The 26,803-nt window shown below is 38.2% G+C and overlaps 1 pseudogene; it reads right to left on the bottom strand.

The window, feature by feature from the left end:
• Positions 1 to 1,497: 1,497 nt before the first annotated feature.
• The window catches only part of LOC122355805, a 119,841-nt pseudogene continuing 94,535 nt past the window's right edge, over positions 1,498 to 26,803 (bottom strand).

The following is a 26,803-nucleotide window of genomic DNA, read 5'->3' as shown; positions in this document are numbered from 1 at the left end:
CGCGAAAGAAATCGCTTGGCCACTGAGAATGACAAAAACAATTTAAGAACAAAAACAATCACAGCAGTGATCGTGTCTATTTGGAGGAAGTTGAAAATTTGAATCCTCCCAAATGTGAATATTTATAATCTGCAGCTTGGCCAGTGAGCCTGCAGTGGTAGCATAAATGCTAAAGCTGAGCTCGCTCAGTCTCTCTGATGAATCAGTTATAGATTTAAGCAGGCCAGCGAGGATATGGCCAAACATGATAACCTCTCAAATATATATCAAGTTTCCTTCAGATTAATTAGTTGGGGATAAAACTGAACCATGTAACATACATAAGATTTGTAACATAACATTACATTACACTATACTATGGTACAATACAATTTGCATGAATATCCTTGATTTTTGAGGCTTTAGTGGATCCAATCTAGTGGATTTGAAGAAAAACAGTCTGTGTGGTACAGTTTAAATGAGTAGTGCTTTGAATATTTCTTTTTGATGATTATTTTATCTTTTTGAAACATTTATATGAAATGATTGACTGAAACCCTTTGAATACTGCTTTGTATTGAGCAAATTTTTGTTGTGCATAATTATTGTTTTATCGCCAGCCCATGATTTGGGTTTCACCTTGAGTAAAGTTTGTGTAAAAATATGTCTTACTCCAGAATCATGAGCTTATGAAGATCGCTTCACGCTTCATTTAGCTCTGGCTTTGGATCTCGCAGGAGCACTCAAGTATTTCCAATCCAGCATACCCTGTGGTGACAAACCTAAAAACTCTTTGTATTTTGCTGGAATATGCAGGGAGGGTAGCACTCAGATCTGCAGCTTAACACCAACTGGTTAGCCTAGGGCTTATCAGATGGTGAATCATAGGAAATGCTGTGTTTCCTCTTAATGTTGAGGTTCAAATCAGCCTTGCAGTTATCACCCTTTATCTAATCTCTGACAATATGACATTAACACAGCTTTGGAAGGTGAGCAATTCAAATCATTTTGCTTCTGGTAAAATAAAAAAAGCATCAGACACACAAAATGCTATGCCTTCTACAAAGCCTTGAAAACCCCAGTTCATCTAATTCAATTGGAGTTATTGGTTCACATCAAAGATCAGCGCTAAATAATAGCTTATAAATAATTGAGCCCTATAACACAAATGTGCATGGGTATTAAAAGTGTACTCTAGCTTCAGGTTAATCCGCAGATCGCAGCAAAATCAAAATAATATCTAAATATAACTGCACCGATGGCAATACGCAGTTTCAAATCTATATTTCATCTCATGACAGGTAAATATGTGTCTTGCAGCGGTTTTTTTTCATGCAAAACTGACAACATTCTGTGGGGGTCCTAAGCAGTCATGGCTGAGGAGCAAGTAAGTACCATGCCCATCTCTCTCTTTCTTTCCCCTCTCCTCAATTTCTTTTACTCCATTAGACTGGAGGAGTTCCCATGGCAAACAAGAGAGAGGTTCTGGGATGGTGTTAGTGTTTTAAAGCTGTTGGTCTAGAAATAGGTCAGTTCCAGCCCCAGTCTGTCTGCTTCTGGGCTGGCCAAGACAGGCCTGAGAAAGGTTGAGAGCGGCTTATCAACATTTAATTAATCGTGAACAATAATAACAATAGCTGGACTCCCCTATAGTGGGTAACTCCCATTGCTTATGCTTTCAGACATGAGCTTCAATTAATTAAGTAAAAATCAAGCTAACCCTTTTAGACTTTACCAAAAAAACAAAAACAACAGCAGCCAAAAAAAAAAAAATCACAGAGAGCCCTGCTGCCGATTAATACCTGGGAAAAAGAAAACCCTTTTCTGCTGCGTGTTAGTACGTGATGTGCTTGATCACAGGCTTTAAATGAGTCTCCAAGCTCAAAGCTGCACTGTTTAAGAATGTAAATTATGGAAATAGGTCAAATAGAGAGAGTTTGGCAGAAAGTGGAGTTTACAAGTCACTGTGAAGCTGGACTGTTGGCATGGTAATGAGAACATTGCTTGAAATTCAGGAGCAAGAGCTACTTGCACACATACACCTCTAGCTTAACTGAAGGACATTATTCTCTGCCATGGGCCCTGTCAATGAAATTCAGCTTCACTCATCTGACTATATTGTTTCTGAAATCTCATTCAACTCTCATTTAAATCTCATTCTGGTCTGTTTCTAGACCAGCTCTGTACAGAATAATTATGCAGTTATGGTCTTAACATAGCCTTCCTCTACCAGTGTCAGATGACCTCATTCTAATAAAGATATTAATTTCCTTGTAAAAAATGAGAAAACAAACCCAAAACTTTTGCATCACAAGAGAATAGTCAATTTTCCTTGAATCATTTTTCTGATCCAACAAGTGTCATTTCCACCACATTTCAAATAATGATATATATTATCATCATTTGCTAAATGCACTTGTTATTAAGTGATATAAAAATAATTGAAATAATAGTTATTTCATAATTCTTTATAAATGCTAAAGTGATATAAAAAGGTGTTGAAAGTTGAAATCTGTCAGTTTTGATTAAAAGTGTCTGAAAAGACAAATTATTGCTATCATTGTATTGTTTATTGGATGTATTTAGCATTTTATTGCTCACCTTCTCAAGGACTGTGGCATCACTCTCATTCACCTCCACTTCCTGAGATGTTTATAGGAATGAAGAGAATCTCGAGATCCTCCACTGAGATGATGGCCTGTCTAGAGATGGGCGGGGTCCACTTTGAGACAGCTCGATAATTGGTTACCTTGTGTTTTAGGGCAGGGCTTGAGGAGAAAGAGCAGCTTCTGTAGAAACAGATAAAAGCTTTCTAAGTGAGAGACAAAGATGGTAGATATTTCATATGAAACAGCCTTAGGTTCAAACTAAAGTTGATGATAATTAATTCAATTAATACATTGTAAATAGCTATTGTGAAAAACTGATTTCACCATTAGGAAATGTAAATTGTCATGGTTGCTACCAATTACAATTATTATAATTCTTTCAAGTGGTTCATTTTGACGTTAACATATGGTGCCATATTGAGAGCTGATTAAATTTCTTCTTCCGCTGCTTTCACTTCTGTGGAGAGGGATAGAATGTCAGAAGTTTTACAATAGATGTGAAGCCTGGGAAAGTACCTGCAGCGCTTCCCATGGAGAGACTGCGATTATGATTTGGTAGAGAAACTTTGAGAGCACAAGGAGAACGATACTGGCCGCCTGCGGAGAGGAGAAACCATGGGCTCTTCTGCTCTGTAGAGACGAACAGGAAATAAAAGATATTGCAGACAAACCAAACTATATAGCGATGACCTCAATGATTATAATTTCTATGCATGCATATGACTCAAGTCATTTTCAAACACGTGCTAATGTGTGAAAAGTTTTTGAAATTGTGAAATGGTAGCAGCTCTGCTAATGAATATTAATTAGTATTAATTAGATATGCAAAAATGTGAGCATAATATTAGCACATGTCCCTGGAATCGTTTCAAAAACAATTTTAGTAGCACACTGGTTTGTTAAGATATCACTGGGTTGAGGAAGAAATCTTAAGTCTTTATAACCAAGTTCACACGCCTGAATAATTCTGTGACATTTGTAAATGTGTGATATTTAATTTGACAACTTCATTCCTATATCTGCTACTGTCGGGTCATGATTTTGCAGGTCAGTGATTTTTTTTTCCCCCTTATTTAACTTTTTTTCAGCTACAATCAAAATTGCAGCCACTCATAAGTCTGGGGCTGGAACAATTTTTGTAACGCTTTTAAAAGAATGCTTTTTAAACGCTTTTCTCACAGAAAGTGCATTTATGTACAAAATTTTAAATGCATGTTAAGTGTTATTTACTCCGTGCTCAAGAAACTTTTCTTATTATCATTATGGTTGAAAACAGTTATGCTAGCTACTTAATATTTTTGTGGAAACCTGATACATACTTTTATTTAAGATTCTTTGCTGAAAAGAAAGCTCAAAGGAAAAGAATTGACTTGAAATATAAATCTTTTGTACCATTATTAATGTCTTCACTGTCACTTTTGATCAATTTAATGCTTCCTCGCTGAATAAAAATATTCACACTTCCTTTCACTTTTGAATAGTAATGGGAAAACATTTGTTTGATTTTGTTTCGTGACTTAACTAGAACGGATAGAGCTGTGTGCATCTGGGAGTTATGTGAACACTGTCGCTTTCTCCAGTGATGACAACCGCAACAACCACTCAGCAAAATCATTGTAAAATCTAATTTCAGCGCCGGATTGCCACTCACTTATAACACACACTAACAAAATGACAACTCTTGTTTAGAAATTAGAGATGCTTCCTCTGTATTACATACATCGCTGTTGCAAGCTATTTCATGTAAAGTGGTGTGACACAACCAGCTGTAAATAACATGCATGCTTTCTTAGTGTTGCACGGCATCTCATTTCACTTCTCCACACTTGTACAAACAGATAAATGTAAGAACACACACACAGGCTAAAGATAAAACGGAGGATCGTGAACTCTGAAGAGAGGCCGTATGGAGATGTTCAGTCTGTGATATACAGGCCCTCAGTGAGGGAAAGCCATTTTAATTAGACTTTACATTTAAACTGCAGATTGCGAGGCGCACTCCTGATTATTCTTCCTTTCGACTTCCCAGTCAGGAATTAATCTCAGACAAGATTACATTAATGAATTCCTAAACTATTTTTTTTCAGTCCCCTCTTAAAATTAAAGCCATTATCTTACAACAACCGAGAGCAGCCTGCAATAAGTATCCTGAGCCCTCTCTCAGTGTCGCTGAGCTGGAAAAAGACAGTCGATAATGCAGTTATTCCAGTTAGTGAAATCTCCCTCCTCTGCCTGTCTTGTGGAACATCATTAAAACGATTGAGTTTGACTTTAAACTAGTTTGGGGCCTTACAGCTGAAAAAAGCATGTCCTTCTAACACTGCTGCTTCCTTGGGGACCTGTTAGCATTGTTCTTCTCTCCAACAAGAAAATTGATGATTTCTGACCACCCTTTCATCGCCTTGGCAGGGTGAGAAAACTCAGAGGAAGAGAACCAGAACAGCTACTGTAATTGTAAAAAAACTTTTGAAGGAGGGGTGAAACATGCAAAATCTGTACAAAAGATTGAGCTCCCTCTCAGCCTCTTCTTAAATTACTTTTATAGTCGTCTGCTACTGGCTCAGCAGATTTCGTGACGATTATATAAGCGGTCCAATTAAAGGTTTGCTGTGCATGCTTGGATTAGCAAGAGTGACACTCATCTGATATGCTGCACCCAGTGTCATTTACGCTATGTGCATTTTCATATAGATGACTTGCGCAGGGAAATGTAAATGTAAACCGTTGGGAATAATTTAAGCTCGGGTTCCTCACTCATTGGAGCTGATGGCACACATGGGAACGTGAGCGCCAACATTTGTGTACGGGATGAGAATGAACCGCCAAGTGGCAGCAGAGAGAGATTGATCTTCCAGTTTGATAATGTAACTCTATTCATCCAGTTCTTCATCAGCTAGGTGGCTGCTTGTCTTTGACTGTTGCATCAGATAGATGCAGTGTTTACTCCCCGAGCTGCATGCAGTGTTATTTCTGTCAGCTTGAGGGATCTTCAGAGCAGGTGGGAAAGCAGTAAAGCCATGGAGGGCATCATTCCCCAACTGCCTGCTGGCCAATTGTATTCATTACTGGTGACTGTTATGCACAGGGGACTTGATTTGAATCCCAAGCTAACAGCACATGTAGGTGGCTTGATTTCCGACTGTACACGTATATATTTGGTATTCACAGTTTTTGGACAAGCGATCATTATGTGCATTGTCAGCACAAGCGCAGATTTGCTCTCTGGGACATAAACAAACAGCAGCGAGTCGTCACCTTCTGAAGCTGGAGGGCGCTCTCGAGTCGGGGCTGGATTTAGACATGAGGCCCGAGGCGTTGATAGTACTGTCCCTCAAGTTGCACTTTCCCGGTCAGGTGGGCTCGATTCTTCTCTCTTTGTCTCCTGCAAATATTTTTAAACCACAACATTTTATTTCCTGTATTGAGAAGAAAAAGCTAAATTCTTTCAAAATCGATTCCTTAGGTTTCAAAAAACATTGTGTTTTTTTCTTACAACAAATATAATAAATTATTAATTAAAAAGCAAAACAAATCAAAAACAGTTAGACATTTCATTTACTTTTATAAATTTGCTTTAGGTAAAAACACTACTGGTATGCATCTTGAGACAAAACAACAGAACTGACTTATTTTAGGAAAAGTCTGTGCAAGTTTATTTCAGTTAAAACAGTCCAGACTTGCATTTTAGGCTTAAGCCTTGTTTGTGGAAGCAGAGGATTATGTTTTTTGGGAGTTGCATCATGGTATTTTACAACCTAACCTTACCGTGTCACGAAAATGTTAAAACGATTAATTATTTCATGAGATCTTGACACGTGACTGATTTTACAGACAACAACTTTTTAAATATTAATAAGCAGTGAAGAAGTTTTGTTAAAATATTTATCCTCTAAGAAATAATAAAAGATTATGCCAAACTACTAAACGATGTTTTCTTTTTAAGAATTTCAAGAGGCATAAGCCATTGTATATACAAATTGCAGTGTAAATACATGTAAATGTTTAATTGTCTTTTTATATTTTATTATTTATATTACCTTCAAAAACAAATACACTGAGAATTATGTTGAAACAATGCCATTCCAGCATCCAATGATGATTTGGACTCACTTGTTTTTGCAGTAAAGAGCCATGCAAGCCACTCCCAGCAGGCTGATCCCCATGGCTATGCTGAAGATGGACAATATCTGTCTCTGATAGGTTTCCGCACTCTCTGAAAAGACAGACAAGACAGCACACACTCATCTTCAGACTTCATTCACAGTCATCATTATGCCAATCTTGATTGAACAAAAGAATCCTGTGTAGCTAATTGGCTCTTAGAGGTTTTAAAAAAGTTCTGTCACAATAATGGAAATATTCCCTGTGCAAGAGAATATGAATTTTAAAAGATGATTGGAAAGCGACCGTCCTAAAACTAATCAGCTAGTTCTTTCATTTAACTAGAATGCAAGCATGTGCACACAATCACATTTGATTTAATGACCAGGGACAGAAAGCAGAGAAACATGCAGGGAGCTGTCAGCTAGATATTCATATGTGTCGGAGGTCAGGCAGGCTTGAAATGCGCTTAAAGAAAGAATCGACCTAATGACCGGTTGATAGACCACCAGTAGGGTCCTATGACATCCATTAAATTTTTCGAAATATTTTATTTTTCTATTTTTAAGCATGTCTTATTAATTAAAATCATGAAACTTACTATGTTAAACAGCAATTTATTAAAAATAAAAAAAGATTAAAACTCCATTAATTTTCTGGATTCCATTTCAATGATTTCTTTAAATATTTATAATCAAAAGCATTTCTCATTAAATGACTTCAGAAAAAATACAAATTTAATTTTTTTTCCAGAAATACTGTTCTGTATTAGAATTTTTCTGCTAAATAAATTCCCTCATTTTTTCTGGTAAATATTTTTATAAAATAATGTATTAATAATAATTGTATTATTAATAGTAATACTTTCATTATATTAAATAATACTTCTGTCACAGTTTCTGTGCCATTCATACAGAGATGTGCGGAACATTCATATTTAAATAGTGTTTTTGTGACTAATAATATTCACAGACACTGGTCTATAATCATGTTTTGATTTAAGTGTACTGTCCTACTTTTGCTGTATCAAATTCGGCAACATTTCATATCATACAGCAAATTCAGTTTTTATTCAGTGCTTCTGTCCATGTTTTCCATCATCACGAGCACTACACAAGCATTACTAAACTGAACTGAAATTTGAATATGAATGACAGGAAGTTAAAAATAAAAATAACATGCAGGAAATTGAGCATTCTTCTGTTAGCATTTTGTCTCAATCAAACTTAGCTTTTCTGGTTACAAATAATTATTAACTGGAATATATAAAGCTTTCTCAGTTAATATCTAAATGATCATTATTACTTATCTAAGAGGAGTTCCACTAGATGTCAGAACGTAGATGCTGAGATTTGCTTTGTGACTCATATCCTGCTGTTCAATTGATTGTAAAGGTGTTCAAAGGAATGCATGTCTGAACTTTGTTCTTCAAAGCTATTTGTACTACACCAGAATCAGTAAATAACCTATGGATCTGTCTTTGTGCTCATCCAAAACGGTCCGGCATCATGTGTCTGTGGAAAACCAAGAACAGCTAGCGGCACAGCAGGGACCAAAAGACCAGTCCTCGCAGGACACTGAGCTCTGGTTTGGTGGAAGGTCTCCGAGAGCAGATGGCTAGACTCCCTCACAAACACAGACCCGTGACTGAAACACTCTCTCATGCCACAAACGCACAGAGCTGACCATTCATGCACACGTGCACTCAACACCCCCCCTCCCCTCGTCTCTCTTTCTCATGGAAAACGCTCCGTAATGGCCACAACTGGACTCGCTCACCATCCAGATTAAAATCACTGAGGCAGTCATTTCCGAGAAGCAGAAATGCATATCAGTTCCACTTTAACTATCTCTCCTTCTCTGACAGTTTTTGAGGAAATCTTGAGGCGAGTGTGTGAAGCACGACTAATGGAAAACTTCACAGGATTCACTCGTTCACTTAAAGAAATGCTTTCAGTTGTCAGGCACATGAGAGAGGACGGCGGGGCAGGGTGTGCGGGTACAGAAAGGGAGAAAGCCTGTGGAAAATCCATTTTCACAGCAGTTTTTGGGCTCCTGTTTGTTGACACTGCTTTAAGTCTGTGGTTTGTCAGGGTAAAGGCATCTATTTAGCCCAGGGCTGTGTGATATTTCTCGTCCCCAGAGACTTGCTATGCAACATGCCACCTCAGCAAGGTGCACACCTCTGGGCTTTGCAGTAATTAACAGCGACATACATAGCATCATGCGCAGACGAGTGCAAGCAGACACGCATGTACGCACACAAGCCGCATAGACCGCATCGCCCATACAGATGCTGCCCCGTGCCTTTACAATACATTTCTTTTGCTCTGTTTCCATGGAAACTCAAGAACATTACGCTTCTGTGAGGAACAGAGAGCATCATGTGTGTTTGTATACATTAATGCTGGTCAAGAATGAGGAGAAGTCTGTGGGTGTTTGTTTTTCGAACATCAAGATACTAGGTTTACATGTACAGAAATTTATGAGAGAAAAATCTATCTTAAATACTTTTTAACCATTTAAAAGGTTCTATGTGTGACAAATGCATTTTAGTTTCTAAAGTCTAAATTGAAATGTGGTTATAAAATTGAAAATGACATGAATCATGAACAGTGAAAATGTTTAAAAATAAATGACAAATTATATATACACTGTCATTAATGTTTTTTAAAGAAGTTATGTATGCTTATCAAGGCTGTGTCTATTAAAAATATAATTTATTCCTATTAGACAAAGCTGAATTTTTAGCATCATAATTCCAGTACTGAGTGTCACATTATCCTTTCAGAAAATATTCTTATATGCTGATTCATAATCAATGTTGGAAACAGTTGTGCTGCTTAATTTTTGGGACCTGTGAAAATGTTGATAATAACAATATATACTACTATTCAAAAGCTTGGGGTCAGTAAAAATAACTAACTGGTATTTAAAAGTATATTAATATAGGAAAGCAATATTACAAATTGAAACAGTACTTCAGCAATATTTGTTTTTTTTCCTGTATTTCCGTCAAATAAATACAACCTGGATGAGCATGAGAGAAAAAAGCGTACTAATTACAAACTTTATAATATAAGAGAGAGTACAGAGAACTTCTGTGCACATGTTAATGAGGTAGAAAATAAGATGGGTTAAAGAAATAATAAAAAAATACATTTCCTTACCCATAAACTCAATGCCCAGCTCATCTGCTGCTTCAGGGAGTAATAACAAAGAGAAAAGTGGTTAAACAGATGGAGAAAAAGACAGAAACAAGGAGACTGATGTTATCATACAGATTTCCACAAACAAAGACATATTAAATCACCCGATAATAACCGTGAACAAAAAAAGCAAGCGAGTTTTGTGTCAACTAAAACTGCTCATTGTTCGAAAAGAAAAAGATTCTATAGTGGCATCGCCCGGCAACAAAAATAGCTTTCTCTTGATTACCCAAGATACGAGCAAAAACATATTGAAGAGGGTGAAGCAGTTTATAATCGAAAGCACATAAAATGCCTGTTAGTTGCCTGTAGATAAAATAGGCTCCCTAGAGAAGCTGGATTTTGTCAAAGGCAGTCTTTAGAAATGCCTCTGTCAACTGTAATGCCCAGGAGATGCTTATAATTGTCTTTTGTAGTTGCAAACTTTTATTAATTCATCCGAAGACTTCAACCAATATGCCTCCTCTTTAAGGGAGTGTTCTCCAGCAGAGCACGGCACAAGCAAATCGCCTTTCTAAATGCAGACACTCCCTCTCTCTCCTCTATCCCACTGAAGCCTCAGAACTGCTGGTGCTGATAAAGAAGAACACTCATGCTCTTTTCATTTGAATAGTCCCCTTTTCACGCCACTGTAATATAATCTCATTTAAATTAAAATGAAACCCTCACACTTAATTGCTTTTCTGACAGAGGTGGTCTAAGGTTTTTAAATAGACTGCGGCTTGCCCGAGAAAGATTATTTTAGTGGACATACTTAGAGGGGGAAAAACAGAAATCAAACACGGTGACAGAAAACCTTCTGTCAAATGATGAATCGCCACATAGTAGCCTCAATTTTTCAACGACACCTTTTTGCATATATTCATGCGGCAATTTAAACGTGATCTGTGGGAAAATAATGAGCCGAAATGTCTATTTTTTTCCCTCTCGAAGAGGTCGTGCAGCAGTTCCTAATGAGAATGCAGGGAACGGTAGTTTTGCCAATTCCTGCTTATGATTTAAATTCGTGGCGAATAAGGACTGAGCCCTTGTTTACTGGCAGCTGCACCATAGCGCAGGCACAATGAAGTATGAGGAATCGCTTAAAGGTTGTTTTAAATGCTAATGTAAGCAGAATTGTTGGTAATACTCCTACCCGAGATTTTAACACACTGTCTCTCCTCTGGGCCTTTTGAATTCGCAGTGTTTTGTAGGATCGGGTGAGATTTTTTAAAAACACAACACGGCTCTGTGAGACAAAAGGCCCAGGCGAGGATCCAGCGGTTCTGTCGTATCCCTACTGCCAGCATAGCTTGGCCCATTCATGCTGCGGCTGCCTCTGATTGCCCACAATAACTGCCACATTCATCCAGTCATAATCGCTGTGCTGTCATGAGCCACACACACAAAGTCATTAAGCACGGATATGCATGCATTCCTCGAATCCTGGCAGCAAGGTCCTGATGTACTGCTCCCATAAACCACAGCCTTCCATCCGTTGTCCCGTCACCCTTGGGAGACATTTACGCCTTGGAAGAGAGATGGGATCCAGAGCAGTGCATCAACGTCAGTCGCTCAGAGACTGAGTGGAAGAACTACAAAATGAATCAAATCCTTAATCCTTCCGTTAGTTGGAGCAATAGGCGAAAGCTCCTTTGTGCGGCTTACTTACATAGCCTAATGCTCGAGAGATAAATACCTAAATGAGAGGGGCCGCTGTCCCTTGAGCAAGCCAGTCATGAAATCCGTCTCCCTTGAGTCACCGGCTGAACCCCCGGTTTATCCACAGCTTGGAAAACTGCTTCACTAACCAAACTCCTTCCACACAAAATTAATATTCTGTTATCACTTCCTCACGAAAAAATTGTTTCTGAAGACTTTGCTGGTCACTATTGTTTGTCCAATTGCAATAAAAGATTTAAAACTTTCAAAAGTGTTCATAATAGTGGTTCATATGACTGGTACGCTATATTTCATGTCTTCTAAAGGCATACAATAGCTTTTTTGCAAAAAAAAAAAACAACAACACATTGAACATTTCCTCTCCTGTGAGCTTTTAATCACTACACCAGACTGAGTGAGAACTTGTAAAATTCATGATTTGTTAAGCAAATCATTTAACAGATTTAATCTAAAAGAGTAGATTTAAGAGTCAGACAATACTACTGATGAAATTGTCTCTTCTGGTGAGATTTTTAACCTCTACAACTGGATTGTTAAGTCAGAACATGAGAATCAAATATGTGAACAAATCATTTAGATCATTTTTTGAAAACAAATCAGAAAAAGATATAATTTAAACAATGATTTGTTCATGAATACTTATATTACTTTGCAAAAAGCTATAATTTGGCTTTAAAAATAATTGAAATACAGTCCATGATACTATGGACCACTTTTAATGATACTTTTATGCATGGCTTTTACAGCTCGAAAAACATCAGTCCCCAAAAGAGCATAAAACTAATTTTCTCCCTCTGTGTTCTGTGAAAGAAAAAATTCATACAGCATTAGAACAACATGAAGGTGAGAAAATGGTTTCATTTACTGATAGAACTACTGTTCTAACACCTCCTCTCACACAGTGCAGGGAAAATTCCTCATATTAAGCAGTGGGGTTTTTGCAGACACTGACCCGCAGTGTTTTCTTATGCCAGGGAGCTGGGAGGAGGCAGGGGCCAAGCATAAGCAAGGCTCTTTGCAGCATCTCTTATGTGGTAGTCGATATGGAGACAAAAACGACAGTCGACAGATGATTTGCGCTAGTGTGTTGAGCAGAGATAGATTGTGAAAAGCTCGGGGGACAAAAGACTAGGTGGCAGATAAAGCCAAGCCGCCCCAGGGGTGATTTGTGGCTCATTTGGTGGGTTAAGTGAATAAAGATGCACTGGGCCATACACATCGAGCTCAAACTAGGAATTGGGAAAAACAAACAATGGCCTCTACAGCATGGAATAAAGATACATTGAAAACATAATATTGAGCACTGTCATTTCTCCTCATGTGGGCCGCTGCAAAGCCTGTTGTGTTTGTTTTCATGGCAGGAATGGATTGTAATTCAAGCATAATCTGGATTAACTGGATCATCTTTATCAGTGTAGTATAGATGGATATGAAAACCCCAAAACAAAAACTAGAGATCCTGAAATCTTCACCTACATTTAGCAGATTTGCAACATCACTGGCCTACAATTGCTTTAATGCTAAACTATGTCAACAAGAGGGTGGAGGAGGCAATACCAGCAGGATTGTGTAGGTGTATCCATGAAGAAGATGATGGCACTGCTAGAGATGAGGGCTCCATCTCAGGGCATGATGGATAGCAGGCATTTGAATGCTCTCATTGAGAAAATCGGATATGAAAGAGAAGCATCAGGGACACAAAGTGGGCCTTGGCAGAAAGGCTACAGAAAGATCCCATTTCCAGCCACTCAGTGGGGTCAGCAACTCAAAGTGCACTAAATGGGAGTTTAGGTTGCTGTCTCACTCACTGTAAAAGATCACTCCCCAAAAGCTAGACAATTCATACTACGCAAGCCATTCTGAGAAATAGCCTCGCTGCAGATTCATCGATGCGCTGGACAGCTCTTTTCTCTGCTTTCTCCTTCCATGGCTCTGACTTCCTTTCATATCGGTATAATAGCTCTCGGAAAGTTGAGTCACAGGAAGAAGGTTTTATGAATCAAAGCTTTGTGAGGTTTCACAAATCTCTCCGAAACCAACCTATGAAAAAGCAAACATCTCTCTTTGACAGTGCCTATGAGCTTCCCTTTGGCTACTTGTGTCCTTTTTTTAACCTGTGAGACACTCATCTAGCACAGAAATTGCTAATGACTTTAGCATCGACCTAAAATTAGCAAAGCAATTACTTTCATTCAGGGACTTTCGTAATGGCAGGGGAAATGTACTCTTCTTGAAAAATGGTCACTTGATAACATTTCATAGCCACTTTGAGCCTAGTTAGACTCTTCAATCACATTGTGTAGCAGGACAATGAAACGCAGGAAAATATACGCACTATATCTGTCATGATAAACAAAATCCTTCTCTTGCAGAGTTCGAGATCAGCTTTCCCATAGAGAAAATAGCATATGCAAATGCTTTCTGATTTTCATGAGAGTGTGGCATTGTAGGGTGACGGCAATTTCAGCACTTAGAGCGAGAGGTATAATTAACTACTTAAGCAATACCCGGTTCTGAGAAAACGGCAGAGAACTCTCAGCCCTGGAGGCTAAGACACTCACCTGATGCTAGAGAGACAGAAAACTTCTAAAACTAAGACTGGAAAGCAAGTAAACAACAAGTAAATTATGTTCTCTCATCTTTGGTTTGCTGTATCATGAAACATTTTGTTGCCGAAGGGTTTTGTTTTGTTCATGCTTGTAGAAATGGAAATAACTCAATAACTTTGTGTTTATCCAAACCACATTCATTTTTCCATGTACTCCATGATATTAAAAGATTCCTTCATATTTTCCTTTGAAGAAAATATAGTGAAAAATACGTACTTGGGTCTGATAAGATGGAGTCTGTCTTTGGGACAAACTGGTCACAGCGAAGTCCACGGTAGCCCTCTTTACACCTGCAAAGGAAGAACAATGTTCAACATTTCAGTACAGGTGTCATCAATAATTTAGTCTAGAGGATTTTTGAATTTTTCTGTACAAAGTTAGAACATCAAAAACAAATTGATCAAAAGTGACCGTAACGGCATTTATGTTCCAAAAGATTTCCATTTCAATAAATGCAGTGTTATTCATCAGAAATTTCTGTAGATCAAAATTATGGTTTCATTAAAATGTTAAGCAGGACATCTGTTTTCACATTAGTAATCATCCGAACCATCTAATAACCTTGACACTGAAAACTAGAGTAATAACTACTGAAAAATGAGCTTTACAAACACACAAATAAAGGAAATGTAGAAAAATATAAAAATACAGAACCTATTATGCAGTATACTGTATTATATGGAGAAAAAAACAGTATGGTATTTCCTGTGGTGTGACAAATTTTTAGAGATCAAACATTCAATGCAATTGCTCAACTAAAAGTCATAAAAACATCATTATCTAATTATACAGAAGTAGAAAAATGTTTAAAATAGTTCTGGAAGGATCATGTCACACTGCAGGGCACCACTGTTACTACCTGACATGTCTTGCCGACCCATTTGGAATACAGATGTGGCATTTATAATACCAAGTCCATGTGTCCATCCATCATTATGTCATTTTCACAGAGAGATTGACTCAGCATTAGAAATCAGAATATCCAGAAATGTTATGAATTAGCTTCATGCAGAAAAGGACAAGGAAGTAAAAGAGGGAGGGGTGATAGGGACAAGAAAGAAGGAAGGGAATATAGGGATAACAGGGCGGGTCCGTCCAGAGCTCAGTGGTGCCTGCACTCGCACAGATAACACAGTCTTGACATTTATGTCACATCCCCAATGAGCTATGGGACTATATGGAAAAGACGAAGGCATTTGACTAGACGCTTACTGTGAGATCTATGCGAAACAGGGGACTTTTTTCCAAAAGTAGTGATGTGTTCTGAATCTGTGTAGAAGAACCACACAGAACACCAGCTGTCCTCCAGCTAATGCATTTCAGACAACATCTAATCTCTCTCACCCTTTCTTTACATTTTTTTTTTGGAAGTCTTATCCTAACTGTAGTTTTCCCATGCGCACCTACATATACAACACACTGCTGCAAACACAGACTCATCTCCATTTACCAGCAGCATCACTGCTTTTATTCAGCACATGTTTACCAGAAAATTGCCCACCCTGAGATCTGCCTCTGCGATCACTTCTCTCCTGTGCAACGCTAACATAATTTTGACGAGACATACCATGGTAATGGCGCTTCACAAAAGGAAACAACAAGCGTACAGGCTGAGAAGAATCAAATAAACCCTTAGCACAATGATCTTGATGTTGTTTCATCTGGCTTCGTCTGCAGTGTATGTGTGACAGCTGCCTAGATGCCTAGACTCAGTCTTGTCTGTGTGTCTGGCTTGGAGAAGCATGAATGAGGTTTGCTGAAAGAAACAAGCAAGAGATGACTGAAAAGAGGGAAAACATAGTTAGACTGTAATTACAGTCACGGAAACAGGTGAGGAGCGTGAAGTGCGGTCTCATCTCCTGCTCCCTCGCGCTGCTAGCTCACTGTCTAGTTAACACTCAGATGTTGACGGCAGAATGACGGCCATGACTGTTGGCAGCCTGTTTGTTTCTTTCTCCCCTTTTTTGTTAGAATAAAGTTGAGCTTTTAGGCGTATGCCGAGAAAACAAACCGACAAATGATTTCATGCATCATCGCTTACTTGGTATCGAAGGAAAGGAAAATCAATGTGTGCGCATGTGTTTATGACATTTGAGGTGCCTACAGAGTAAACAACATTGTAAACTAGAATTTCTGCATCTGCTTCATGGCTTTTCATTATCATTCAAGGACTCGTTGCTTGGCATCAATGATCGTGCCCCGTTGGTTAAATTACAGCTAGAGAGAAAAGCAGAGAAAGGATATATCTTCCCGAAGGAGGCCAAGGCAATGAGCAGGACTTGCATTTGACTACCGCCCAGCTTGTTAATTAAAGCTGAAGTGTGTAATTTTTTCAATGTTAAAATACTCTCGTCTCAGCTTAATATGCAGAGATGACTAAAAGTAAGCCATTAGTGGGGCGATTTCCTGAAAAGAGTAAACACTGTCTCTCTGTGGCCCTATCAAAACATTGCTTGCTTTGTTAAAGAATTCCGACCAGCACAGCAACAGCGACTCAGCCAATGGAATGAGTTAAAGGGTGGGGCACTCACTTTCTTGACTAATAAAGATTCTTGAGGGAAACCTCTTTGAAAACAGTTGTTATTTTGCAGTAGCGCTTGGTGATTCTGATGGCGCAAAAAAATACACTTCATCTTTTTGAAGGTATGTGGAGGTAAGTTGGAATAAACAGGTGAGCTTGTTTGTGCAGAAAAGCGTGTCTGCGAGTGGGATGTGCGTGGTGGTATTCTTTTTTCTCCTGTCAAACAGCTCCCACATAACAGACTGAGCTTGTGGCTTGCATGTGGGTGCTGCATATACTACCCACATTCACACACCCACATACTGTACAAACACACATTCGCACAAAAGATATTGTCATCCCTCCTCAGGATCCTGTGACAACTTTCCTCCATAAATAAGGTGCAATCTGATCCTGACATCCTCTATATAGAGGCTAAAATAAGGCAAGTATTGGAAACAATCTCTGTTCAATTGTTCCTTACCCAGCATCCCTGTCAAAAAAAAAGTGCTGTTTAAGAAAAACCTGGCTTCTCTATTATCACACGGCCAATTCATATTCATATGTATCTGTCTGGGTTTGAGGAACGGGAGAGGGAAAGTGGGCATTGCAACGGAATGATTTTATTTGTCGAATGACATTGAATGATGCCTGCTTCACTATTCAGGATGTTTGTTTGCAAGACAACCTCGCTTATCAAATTCAGTACACAAACAAGGACCAGTTCGCTATCTCTTCAACAAGTGTTTTTTTTTTTTTCAGGTTAATGTCTCAGGGGTTCACGTCAGCTTGAATGAACAGATAACAAACTACATTTTTTAATGAAGACTGCATAATAACTTAGAAATATTCATTATTTAAGTACTATTAAAATGTCATTTATGTATGGCATTTATTGATTTACCCTTGTCCCAGACTCAGACTTGCAATATTAAACTATGAAACTATCCATCATAAAAATTCATTATTTCATATTAAATTATGATAATCTAAGCAAATAATGAAATAAACATAAACCACATCCATTATTGTGTGCAAATCAGTTATAATATTTAATAACCATGAATTCAAATATCATGATTCTTCTACAGTGAAATAATTTCCACTACTCCAAACAATGAGAAATGTTTGTATTGTAATTATATATATATATATATATATATATATATATATATATATATATATATATATATATATATATATATATATATATATATATATATGAGTGTGTGTATTTATGCATAACTATGAAAATAATACTAAACTACAGTCATATTTAATACTATTTTTCATTTATATAGGTAAATATGTGTATTGAGTTTTTTGATGTGTTTTTTAAAATTTTTTCTGCCACCATTTCAATCACAATAAATGTCTAGAAAGCGTTTAAAAAGGGTTTGCAGACATTCAACAGGACAAGAAAAATGCCCATAGTTGGATAAAACCCCACATAAGAAATACTGCATGTATAGAAACAAGACAGTAAAGAAAAATATATCTTCTTTCAGCAGCCATACATTTACCCTACGCTTTGTTAATCTTAGGGTTTTTCTACTTTTCGCATGCTCTTTAAACCACAAAAGCTCAACTTGAAAATAAACCTATTAAAATGGTAATCACGCATGAGTAGATAAGTCCCCCTAAGCTTTTACTTGCGGAAGCGCAAATACTCAACCGGGAGTTCTCCTGACGACGGTATTGTCATGGCAGAGCACTGGTTAGAGATAAGAGGAAGCACGGCGTTATATCACAAAACAGTTTGTGTGGAGTCTATCCACCAGCGTGAGGATCAGCAACCGTCTAAGAGTCACGTGGAAGAGGGAGAGAAATGATTTGGAGACATCGATGGCCATCTTCACATGTGACTTCACAGCTCTGACACGCACACACAGGTGCTATTCCATGAGGCTCCGATAAAAGGGCGATCACAGTTGGGTAAATAGAGCAGGGCTCTGTTCCCATTGCTCACACAATACTGATCTGTTCCTGTCAGACTAGCAATCACACAGGTGTCAATGGGAACTAAATGACATTTTGTCACACATCACATTCTGTGGTTGTTTTTAGGTCAATGATGATGGATTATTCAGGTAGGTGTCGGTGCGATCCTGCGTGAAAGTGCGCAAATGTTCACAGGGATCATCTCACTTACATGCCACATGATGACGCAAACGGGCACATGTGCAGAGGCACACAGAAACTGAACTGCCAGTGTCTGTCTCTTTACAATGAAAGCATGAATATCTCATTTTTCATCAGATATGGCGAGATAATCCAATGAAGCTGTGAGAGCGGCAGTCTGTCTCAGAGGTGTTTAAAAGCTTATCCTCCTTAATATCATTTACATGGCCCTTCTGCAGTCAGGGCAATAAGTGTAATTCCGTTAAATTGCGATATTGTCTTTCCCATCATTCCTCAGTCTCTCAGTCTTTATATATAGACTCTGGTTAATCCTTTCCTTTTAATCAAGCCGCTTTGATGTATTCATCATGCCATTTTATTTAATTTGCTATTCCCCTGCAGGGGAGGATAGAGGTGGACACTGATGGAATCAACGTGTTGATGAGATGTGCATAGGTTCTGCATCTCTGTGGTAACGTTCACCATGGTAACTTGACGTGATTGTGGGCTTCGTGCCCACTGGATTTTCGATGCAACCATAGAAAGGCATGTGAAAATAAGAACGATGGGCATTGTTGCCAATGAGATGGTAAATGTTGCTAAGAAGCCTCAGTCCATTAACGCCCTACAAAGAAAAATTGCTCCACGGATTCAGAGTTTTAGGTGCATCTCTCTAAAAAAATCAATGCATTTGATTGACAACTCATTACAGTCGAGTTGTTCCTGAGCTAACATTTTCCCATAGGAACAAAGCAAAATTTTCATTTGATTCAAACTAGTTATTTAGGTTATTATCGTAAGACACTAATCAAGATTTCATAGAAATTTTTGTGCCGTAGGCTGTATTGACCATATTGAAATCCTAATTAAATGCACTTCTTATCTTTTTTTCTTTAAAGACGAAAACAAATGCTTTATCTGCAGCCACCTTATCTGTGTGACGGACATCTCTTTACTTGATACTGGAATAAAGGAATTACAGTCAATATAGTTTTTTGCTGTTTTCTCTCAATTCACAAAGACGAAACTATATCTTCAAGCAGTCCACGCATCCCTAAGAAAGCTTTCAATTAAATTACAGGTTGTATAAAGTATGTGCTAACATTACTCTAACCTCTTTTAGGCATCGTAGAATACTAACAAGGCCAGGAATTCGCAGGTGGCTGCTAATTTATAGTGTCAACCTGTTTCTGGTGTTGATGACACAAACAGAGTTGTTATTTAATCATATTTAGCTTGTTAAGGCTGAAGGGCTCAAAGTTGCCGCAGCCATCGTTTAATCTTGAAGTGTGTGGCATATGTTTACCCTGTCAACAAGAACCATGCCATTTTAGGTCTGTGTGTCTCCCTGAAGTATCCTCAGAAAGTTTGCCTTCATTTAGTGACAGCTCCTCTTTCACGTCTTCACATCCCCGCTGGGTGATATTCACAGAGGCAAACCACCGCTGCCACGTTTGAACAGAAGTGACATGCTCTAACCTGGGGTGGCAGGGAGCAAAAGGTCCGGGGGACATGGTTTCAACTTAAACACCCCCGCCACTACACAGCTTGCGACACTGCAGAATATGCAGAAAATATCCTGGGGCTGGACGAGATGCATCTCGGTTCAGTCAGGAATATTAACAGCATGGAAACGCTTGTATTCTTTCATCATGCTGCTGCTGCTTGGCTGATAATGCCTGTACAGAGTAAGACAAGCAGATGTAAGATCACTCAGGGAAACCCGTCTGTCTGAGCTGAGTTTGGAGTCTTTTTTTTTTTTTTTATACTTTTCCTGGAAATTTACTATAGGTGTTCCCTATTTGCTTGGCTGGGAGGTATGTTAGACAATTAGACAGGCCAAAGCAGCACTTTTAAGCATCTGGTGCATTAATTAGCAGCTCTTGTGAAGGCCTGAAGACTGAGCAAACATATCTTTGAAGAAGCTGATTATTCGCCAATTCATCAAGGTGTATGATAATAAAAATCGCGATTTTAAGTAGCAACGAGGCAAGGCTGTCGAACGGAAAGTATTTCTCAGGCACCGTTAACAAACCTGGCGCTCAGAGGCATTGTGCTTCCTCTTGCGTGACGGAACACAAGCGCTTCGGCACTGGATTTTGGCAGCCATCAGCTCTCGCATCTTTGCCTGATCAAACAATCCCCACATTTTCCATCGCTGGTCTGGCACTTCTACGCTTCTGTTCATCTGGCCAACTGCATAGTTTTTTCGCGTGACTCGCTGCCAACTAAGCGAATGCTCTCTGGCGCTTTAAAATTGTTTTATGAAATAAAGACAACGTTGCCTTTGTGAGCGACATTTGTGATTCTGACATTTGCTTGAGCAATGTTAATCCTGTCAGCGGCATTCAGGATGACTGAGCTAAAATAATTGAAGATGAGAGTGTGCTCAGAGGGACAGGATCTCACTTGTGTGCCCCAAAAACACACACACACAAATGAAACTAGTCATGCTAACTCTAAGACACAAGCTAATTCGTGAGTGGCCATTTAGCAGATTTAGGACACTAGCTGGATTTGCTGGTGATGGATTAAGGTCCTCTCTCACAGAGGTGTGCCAGTTTCCCCCCGTCTCACTCTCCAGCACCTCTCAGGACTGGAAGTAAAGGGCAGCCATCTTAAACCCGTCTGAGCCGCAGCTACAGCTAAGACTAAAGTGAAAAGCTTGTCACCAATCTCCACCAAGCTCCATGTGTCAAGGACAGGCTTTTGGGGGAAGAGGAAAAGCAGGCTTAAGGAGCTCAGGAGTGGCTAAAATCTATAACCTGTCTGTGTGCCAGCTGTAATTCACCACAAAATTTTTGTGATAGGATATGAGAGGTAATAGGCGTGTCATGGGTCATATATATTTGCGCAGAGCATATTGAGAGCATGGAATGTTCTGTACATCTCTGACTTGGCTTACTTGTAAGAAAATTAATTCAGAATCCAATCAATAACAAGTTTAACAAATAACTTTTTATTCTGGGAACTCACTGGTGAATAAATAAGAAAATATTGGTGTGTTTACAAGAACGTTTGGTACATATGCATCACTGTCAGCAGAGGACAAGAATAAATCTATAAGGTTGCAAGAAAGAGCACTTTGGGAGGTAGTTTTTCAAGCACAATTTTGCTATAATGAGCTTTCCATCCATAAATTTGCCTCAGTGACCCATTTTTCATTTGTAAATGTGCTGTGTGTTCTCACAATTGTCTAGAAGCCTTTGTCTGCCTGCCAAAGAGCTGTTTACTTGTGTTTACATTTTGCTTCTCATCACATTTTGGGATATGTTCTGCTCTAGGCTATATTCTTGATGTTGGCTTACACCTCATAATTTCGCTCTAATAATAAGCATTCCATCTGTGAATAATAAGATTAGATGCCATATTATGTAAATATGCTTCTTCAGTCTCTTTAAAGAAATGAATGATAGGTAAGGTGAGGAGAGTTGTCAAAAATGTTGTTAAAATGAAGAGAATAATTTGTTCACCCTTGTGTTGTTCCAGAATCTTCTTGAGCGGAAAAGGAAGCTGCTGACTTGAGAGCTGCCGTGATTAGTTCATCGAGTCAGTGAGTTAAAGTTGATTCGATGATTCACTGATTTGATTCGCAAGTTTAATCCACTAAACTAATGATCTGCTTGCAGCAGTTCTCTAATTATTGGCTCATTGGAGATTAAGATCCGTATTGGAATACCATAGACTACCTCATGGTGCCTTTTTTGTTGTTTTGGACTCATAAGACAAACATGTTCACAATAAACTGTCATTGTAGAGCATTTAAAATAACCTCTTTTTTTGTGTCGTTGGAAGATCATTAGGGTGAGTCAATAATGGGCAAATCTTTGGGGGTAAACTATTCCCTTAAGTTTAAATGTAAATTTTAGAATGTGAAAGTTTTCACGTATATTTTGCAAGTCTTTTGCCACCTTATCAATCTCTGACTTTGTCCACTTTTCTTGTTAGCATCTGGTTTGTGGGCTGGGCGACATGGCATGTCATTGTCACTGTTCATTACCTCCGCATTTCCTGTGCCTGCTGTGACAGAGAGGTAACGCCCCCTTCACAGAGAAAAATCATTCCAGCTCCACAGGAGCACTTTGTCTCTTCCACACTGCTATTGCACCACAGAAAATAACAAACGAAGAAATAATTTGATTTGTTTGTGTGGTAGGTAAGCGTTTTCTGAAAGGCACTGGAACCCTGACATCCTAATCCTTATTAAAAACCCTCATTAATGAGGTCCTCCGGAATTCTAGGTTTAGGTCTTGAACACAGGTAATAGAATTATTCGCACACACAAGGGCTTACCACAAGAACACATATTTCATTTAAAGACTTATTGCAAATAGAGAATTTAATATTTGCTGCAAGGGGTTTAACACCCGAATACTGACTCTCAGCAGGTCTGCCCCAAAAGAATTTTTGTCTGCTCTCTGATTGGGGAAAAAAAAGAGACTGATTAGAGCATCTGGCCACTTTCAATCAGACAGACAGACAACTTTACGTTTCATTAAAACATAATTAAACCATCCTTTTAAGTTCTGGTGAAAACATTATGTTAATTCAGCCCAAGTCCAATGACCAGCGCTTTTAATTCAAAGCATGCCTTTCCTCTATTAAACCAAATCGAGTTTCAACAATGTATCAGGTCAGTGCGTCTTAAATGAGCTTCTCTGAAGTAGCTCTCAATAACTTTTTTTTGTTTTAACTTGTATTTTCAAGACTATGTGCAAAATGGTACCCCGCCCATTGTTACTATTGTTAAGAATAAAATATTAATGCTAATGAAAATAATAATAATCACATGATTCATTACCTTTAAAATAAATCAATAGTTTTCATCAGAAATCTCCAAAAAGAATTTACACTTATTTTTAAAATATACCATTATGTTTGTGGAGACTCACACCACTATAGACATTACTTTTAAAAATTTAATTCTTTTATTTGGATTTTTCTTCTTCAGATATCAGGGCATTTTTAACTTCATGCAACACAATTTTTTTTAAATGGTTCTTTTTTATTCAACCAACTTAACACTTTACTCTTTTCCCACCCAGTAAAGTAATATATAAATAAGAGCTTCAGAAAATTTAACCAGAATATCATTATCTCATAATGCCACAGACCTCATATAATGACAGGAAGTGATAGTGACACACGTGTCATAGACAGAGAAAATATTCCTCTTCCACCATCTCCAAATTGCAGGCTTTACAGGCTGGGGCGCGATGCTGTTCCACCTAATAACTTTGTTTGATCCCATACTGCTCAAGTATGCATTACCAATCAGGTCTCTCCTTTCAGGCCTTGCTTATAAACCTGATAAGTGCACGCTGGAATCCTAATCACTGACGCCCTTCTGAAAATGAGAAGCAGTCTGTGAAAATCAAATCTGATTGCACTCAGCAAACAAATACATATCATGAGTATGGAACATAATCAAGATTAACCAGAATACGTGACCCGCTTCTGTGGGCATGTTTGCGCGTGTGATTTGAGCATTAAATCGCTGTGCCCCCAGAATATCAAGTGATAAATAGGTGACCTCTTTCTAGCAGTAACCAATTTCCACATGAAGTGGGGAAGATAATCTGATCACAACAAGGTGTAAAGATAAAAGAAATCCCCATTGCCCTCTTTCTATCTCAGAGGGATTTTATCCTGTACAACTCCAAAAAAGCACAGCTGTTTTTTTGAGACTTTTATTAACACGTAATCAGAAGTACTTATCAGAATTAGTTTAAGAAAAAAAAATTTAGTAGGTAATTACAGAATAGTACTGGCAGTACATTCCAGAAAGCAACACAGTTAAATTCTTTCTCTCTGCTAAAGCAATGTTCCAGGTTTAGTACAAGTTAAGCTTAATTGATGGCACTTGAAAGCCTCAAAAGTGAACTTCTATCCTTTATTATAAAGAAAGTGCCAACATCTGGGCTGCGGAGAGACACTTACAAATAGTGGTGAACTGTGACTAATTCGTAAAACACAGTAAAACAGTAAAACCACAAAACATTAACAATATGTTTAAATACAGTTTATTTTTAATGTGAAACAGTATCTTACTAACCTTCTCTGGTAACAGTGTTGAAGGTAACGATTACGCATTACAAGTAACGCAAGTTATGATTACTTTTGAATAAGATTACTTTTAAGGAACTAGTAAAGTAACGCATTACTTTTTAATTTACAAGAAAACTACTTTCTTTTTTATCCATTCATTTACTGACAAGACTCCTGTCCCCAGTTTGGTAGAAATCGGAAGTGCAGAGGTGCTGTGTGAATGCTGTAGTTCTGTACTAAATGCAAATTAATTCATCACACTCGCAGAAAACAGATTTAGTATTTATTGAAATTAATAAAAACAATGTAATTACTTAATGAAATGCAAAAATTAGACAAACCTTCAATATGTTAACGCAAATATCTAATCCCATTTTATTCCAATGTCTCTGCTGCTGACCTTTAATGATCCAGTTCAACCATACTAATAAGCAAAAATAATACAAAAAAAACAAACAATTGTGCTTCATTGTTTTTAACTGTTGAATAGTATTGAACCATCTTCTCCTGTATTCTACTGTACAGATGTGAATAAATTTTTTTGTGAATAAATAAAATGATCAGAATACCTTTAAAGATCAAATAATATACACTATAAGAATTAACGTAAGAACTTTCATAAGTAAGGCTTCACAATTCCGCAGTAAAATTCAGAAAAAGACCCTTTTTCACTTGTAAGTGCATCACCTCATGCCACGAATGTTGCCAATTGAGCTTAACTCGCCTTGAACCCAAAATATTCCTTTAAGGCCTTTTTCTGCATTTTCTTAAAGAACAAACACCAATTTCTTGGCTCAGTCTTACACAATTCTCTTTTTTTATCTCTGCTTTTTGTTAATTGTCGTCTTCTTCTCAGTTTTAATAATCTTTTTTGCCTAGACTTTCTGTGATTGCCAAGTTGCTGACATTGCGAGGCTTTTCCCCAAAGTCCCTGGCGCAGATTCTTGGTAAACAGGGGTAAACAAACACAAGAAAACCATTAGCCGGTGCCCACAAACTAGAGTTTGCAAAAGACTCTCTTTGGAATGAGGGCTGGTTAGGTTCTGTTTGCTTATGTTGCTTAACTCGCACACACAGGTACACACAAACACAGAGAGAAGTGACACAGAGGCTGCTCATTAACGGAAAAGAGGCGACGGTGACTCAGACACGCTCTCACGGACGTGCCCTCACCCAATTCCTCCAAGACGTTTCCAAATCCTTTCAGGCATTCATTTAAAGCAGGGGAAAGGTCATGTTCTAGTATCGCCACAGAGGATCTCTGACTGATTGATTAAAAACAGACGGATACATGGCAAGCTGCATCGGATCAGTCTGAGATGCTCGTGTTGTTGGTATTTCTGCTAAAAGGCAAGAGAAGGAGGCATATGAAATACAAAGCATAGAAAAAGGAATAATTCGGCGTGACTCTCTCCGCAGATTAATTCTTCAGCGAGCCTCTGCTCAAAGTCCCGGTCTAATGAGGTGCGCCGACCTCAGCTAGGTTTAATGGAATAATAAATGTATCAATGCTTTGAAACCTGCAAGGTCTCTCACGAAAAACACACACACACACACACACACTCGAACAGGATAGAGATTCCTTTGCTCATGTGCATCTTAGCCCTCTGTTTAGCACCACTGTATCATTGCCGATCTGTGCAGGATCTTTTGATAGACAACTATAGAATACAAACTCTAGATATTCTGCATCTATATAAACATAATTCTTTGTTCTTGACAGAAAGGATACCCGATTTCTACGGGTTTCCAGGTTGTGACAGTAGTTTAGTCCTGTAACAACAGCAACTTGTGAAAAAGAAACCCACTCAAGTAAAACGTCCAATTTCTTAACAAGAAGGAAATTATTTATCGTATGACTCCCCAGCTATAGATTAATATTTCTTTCCAAGTACATGTAATTGGAGATTTAAACACAATGTTCTTGTTTTTATTATTTAGTGCAGTCAATCATTTCATCAGCCA

Source organism: Puntigrus tetrazona, chromosome 12, assembly GCF_018831695.1.
Source record: "Puntigrus tetrazona isolate hp1 chromosome 12, ASM1883169v1, whole genome shotgun sequence".
In the NCBI taxonomy this organism is placed as follows: domain Eukaryota; kingdom Metazoa; phylum Chordata; class Actinopteri; order Cypriniformes; family Cyprinidae; genus Puntigrus; species Puntigrus tetrazona.
The sequence above is the reverse complement of the archived record's forward strand: the minus strand, read 5'-3'. Positions and strand labels throughout refer to the sequence as shown.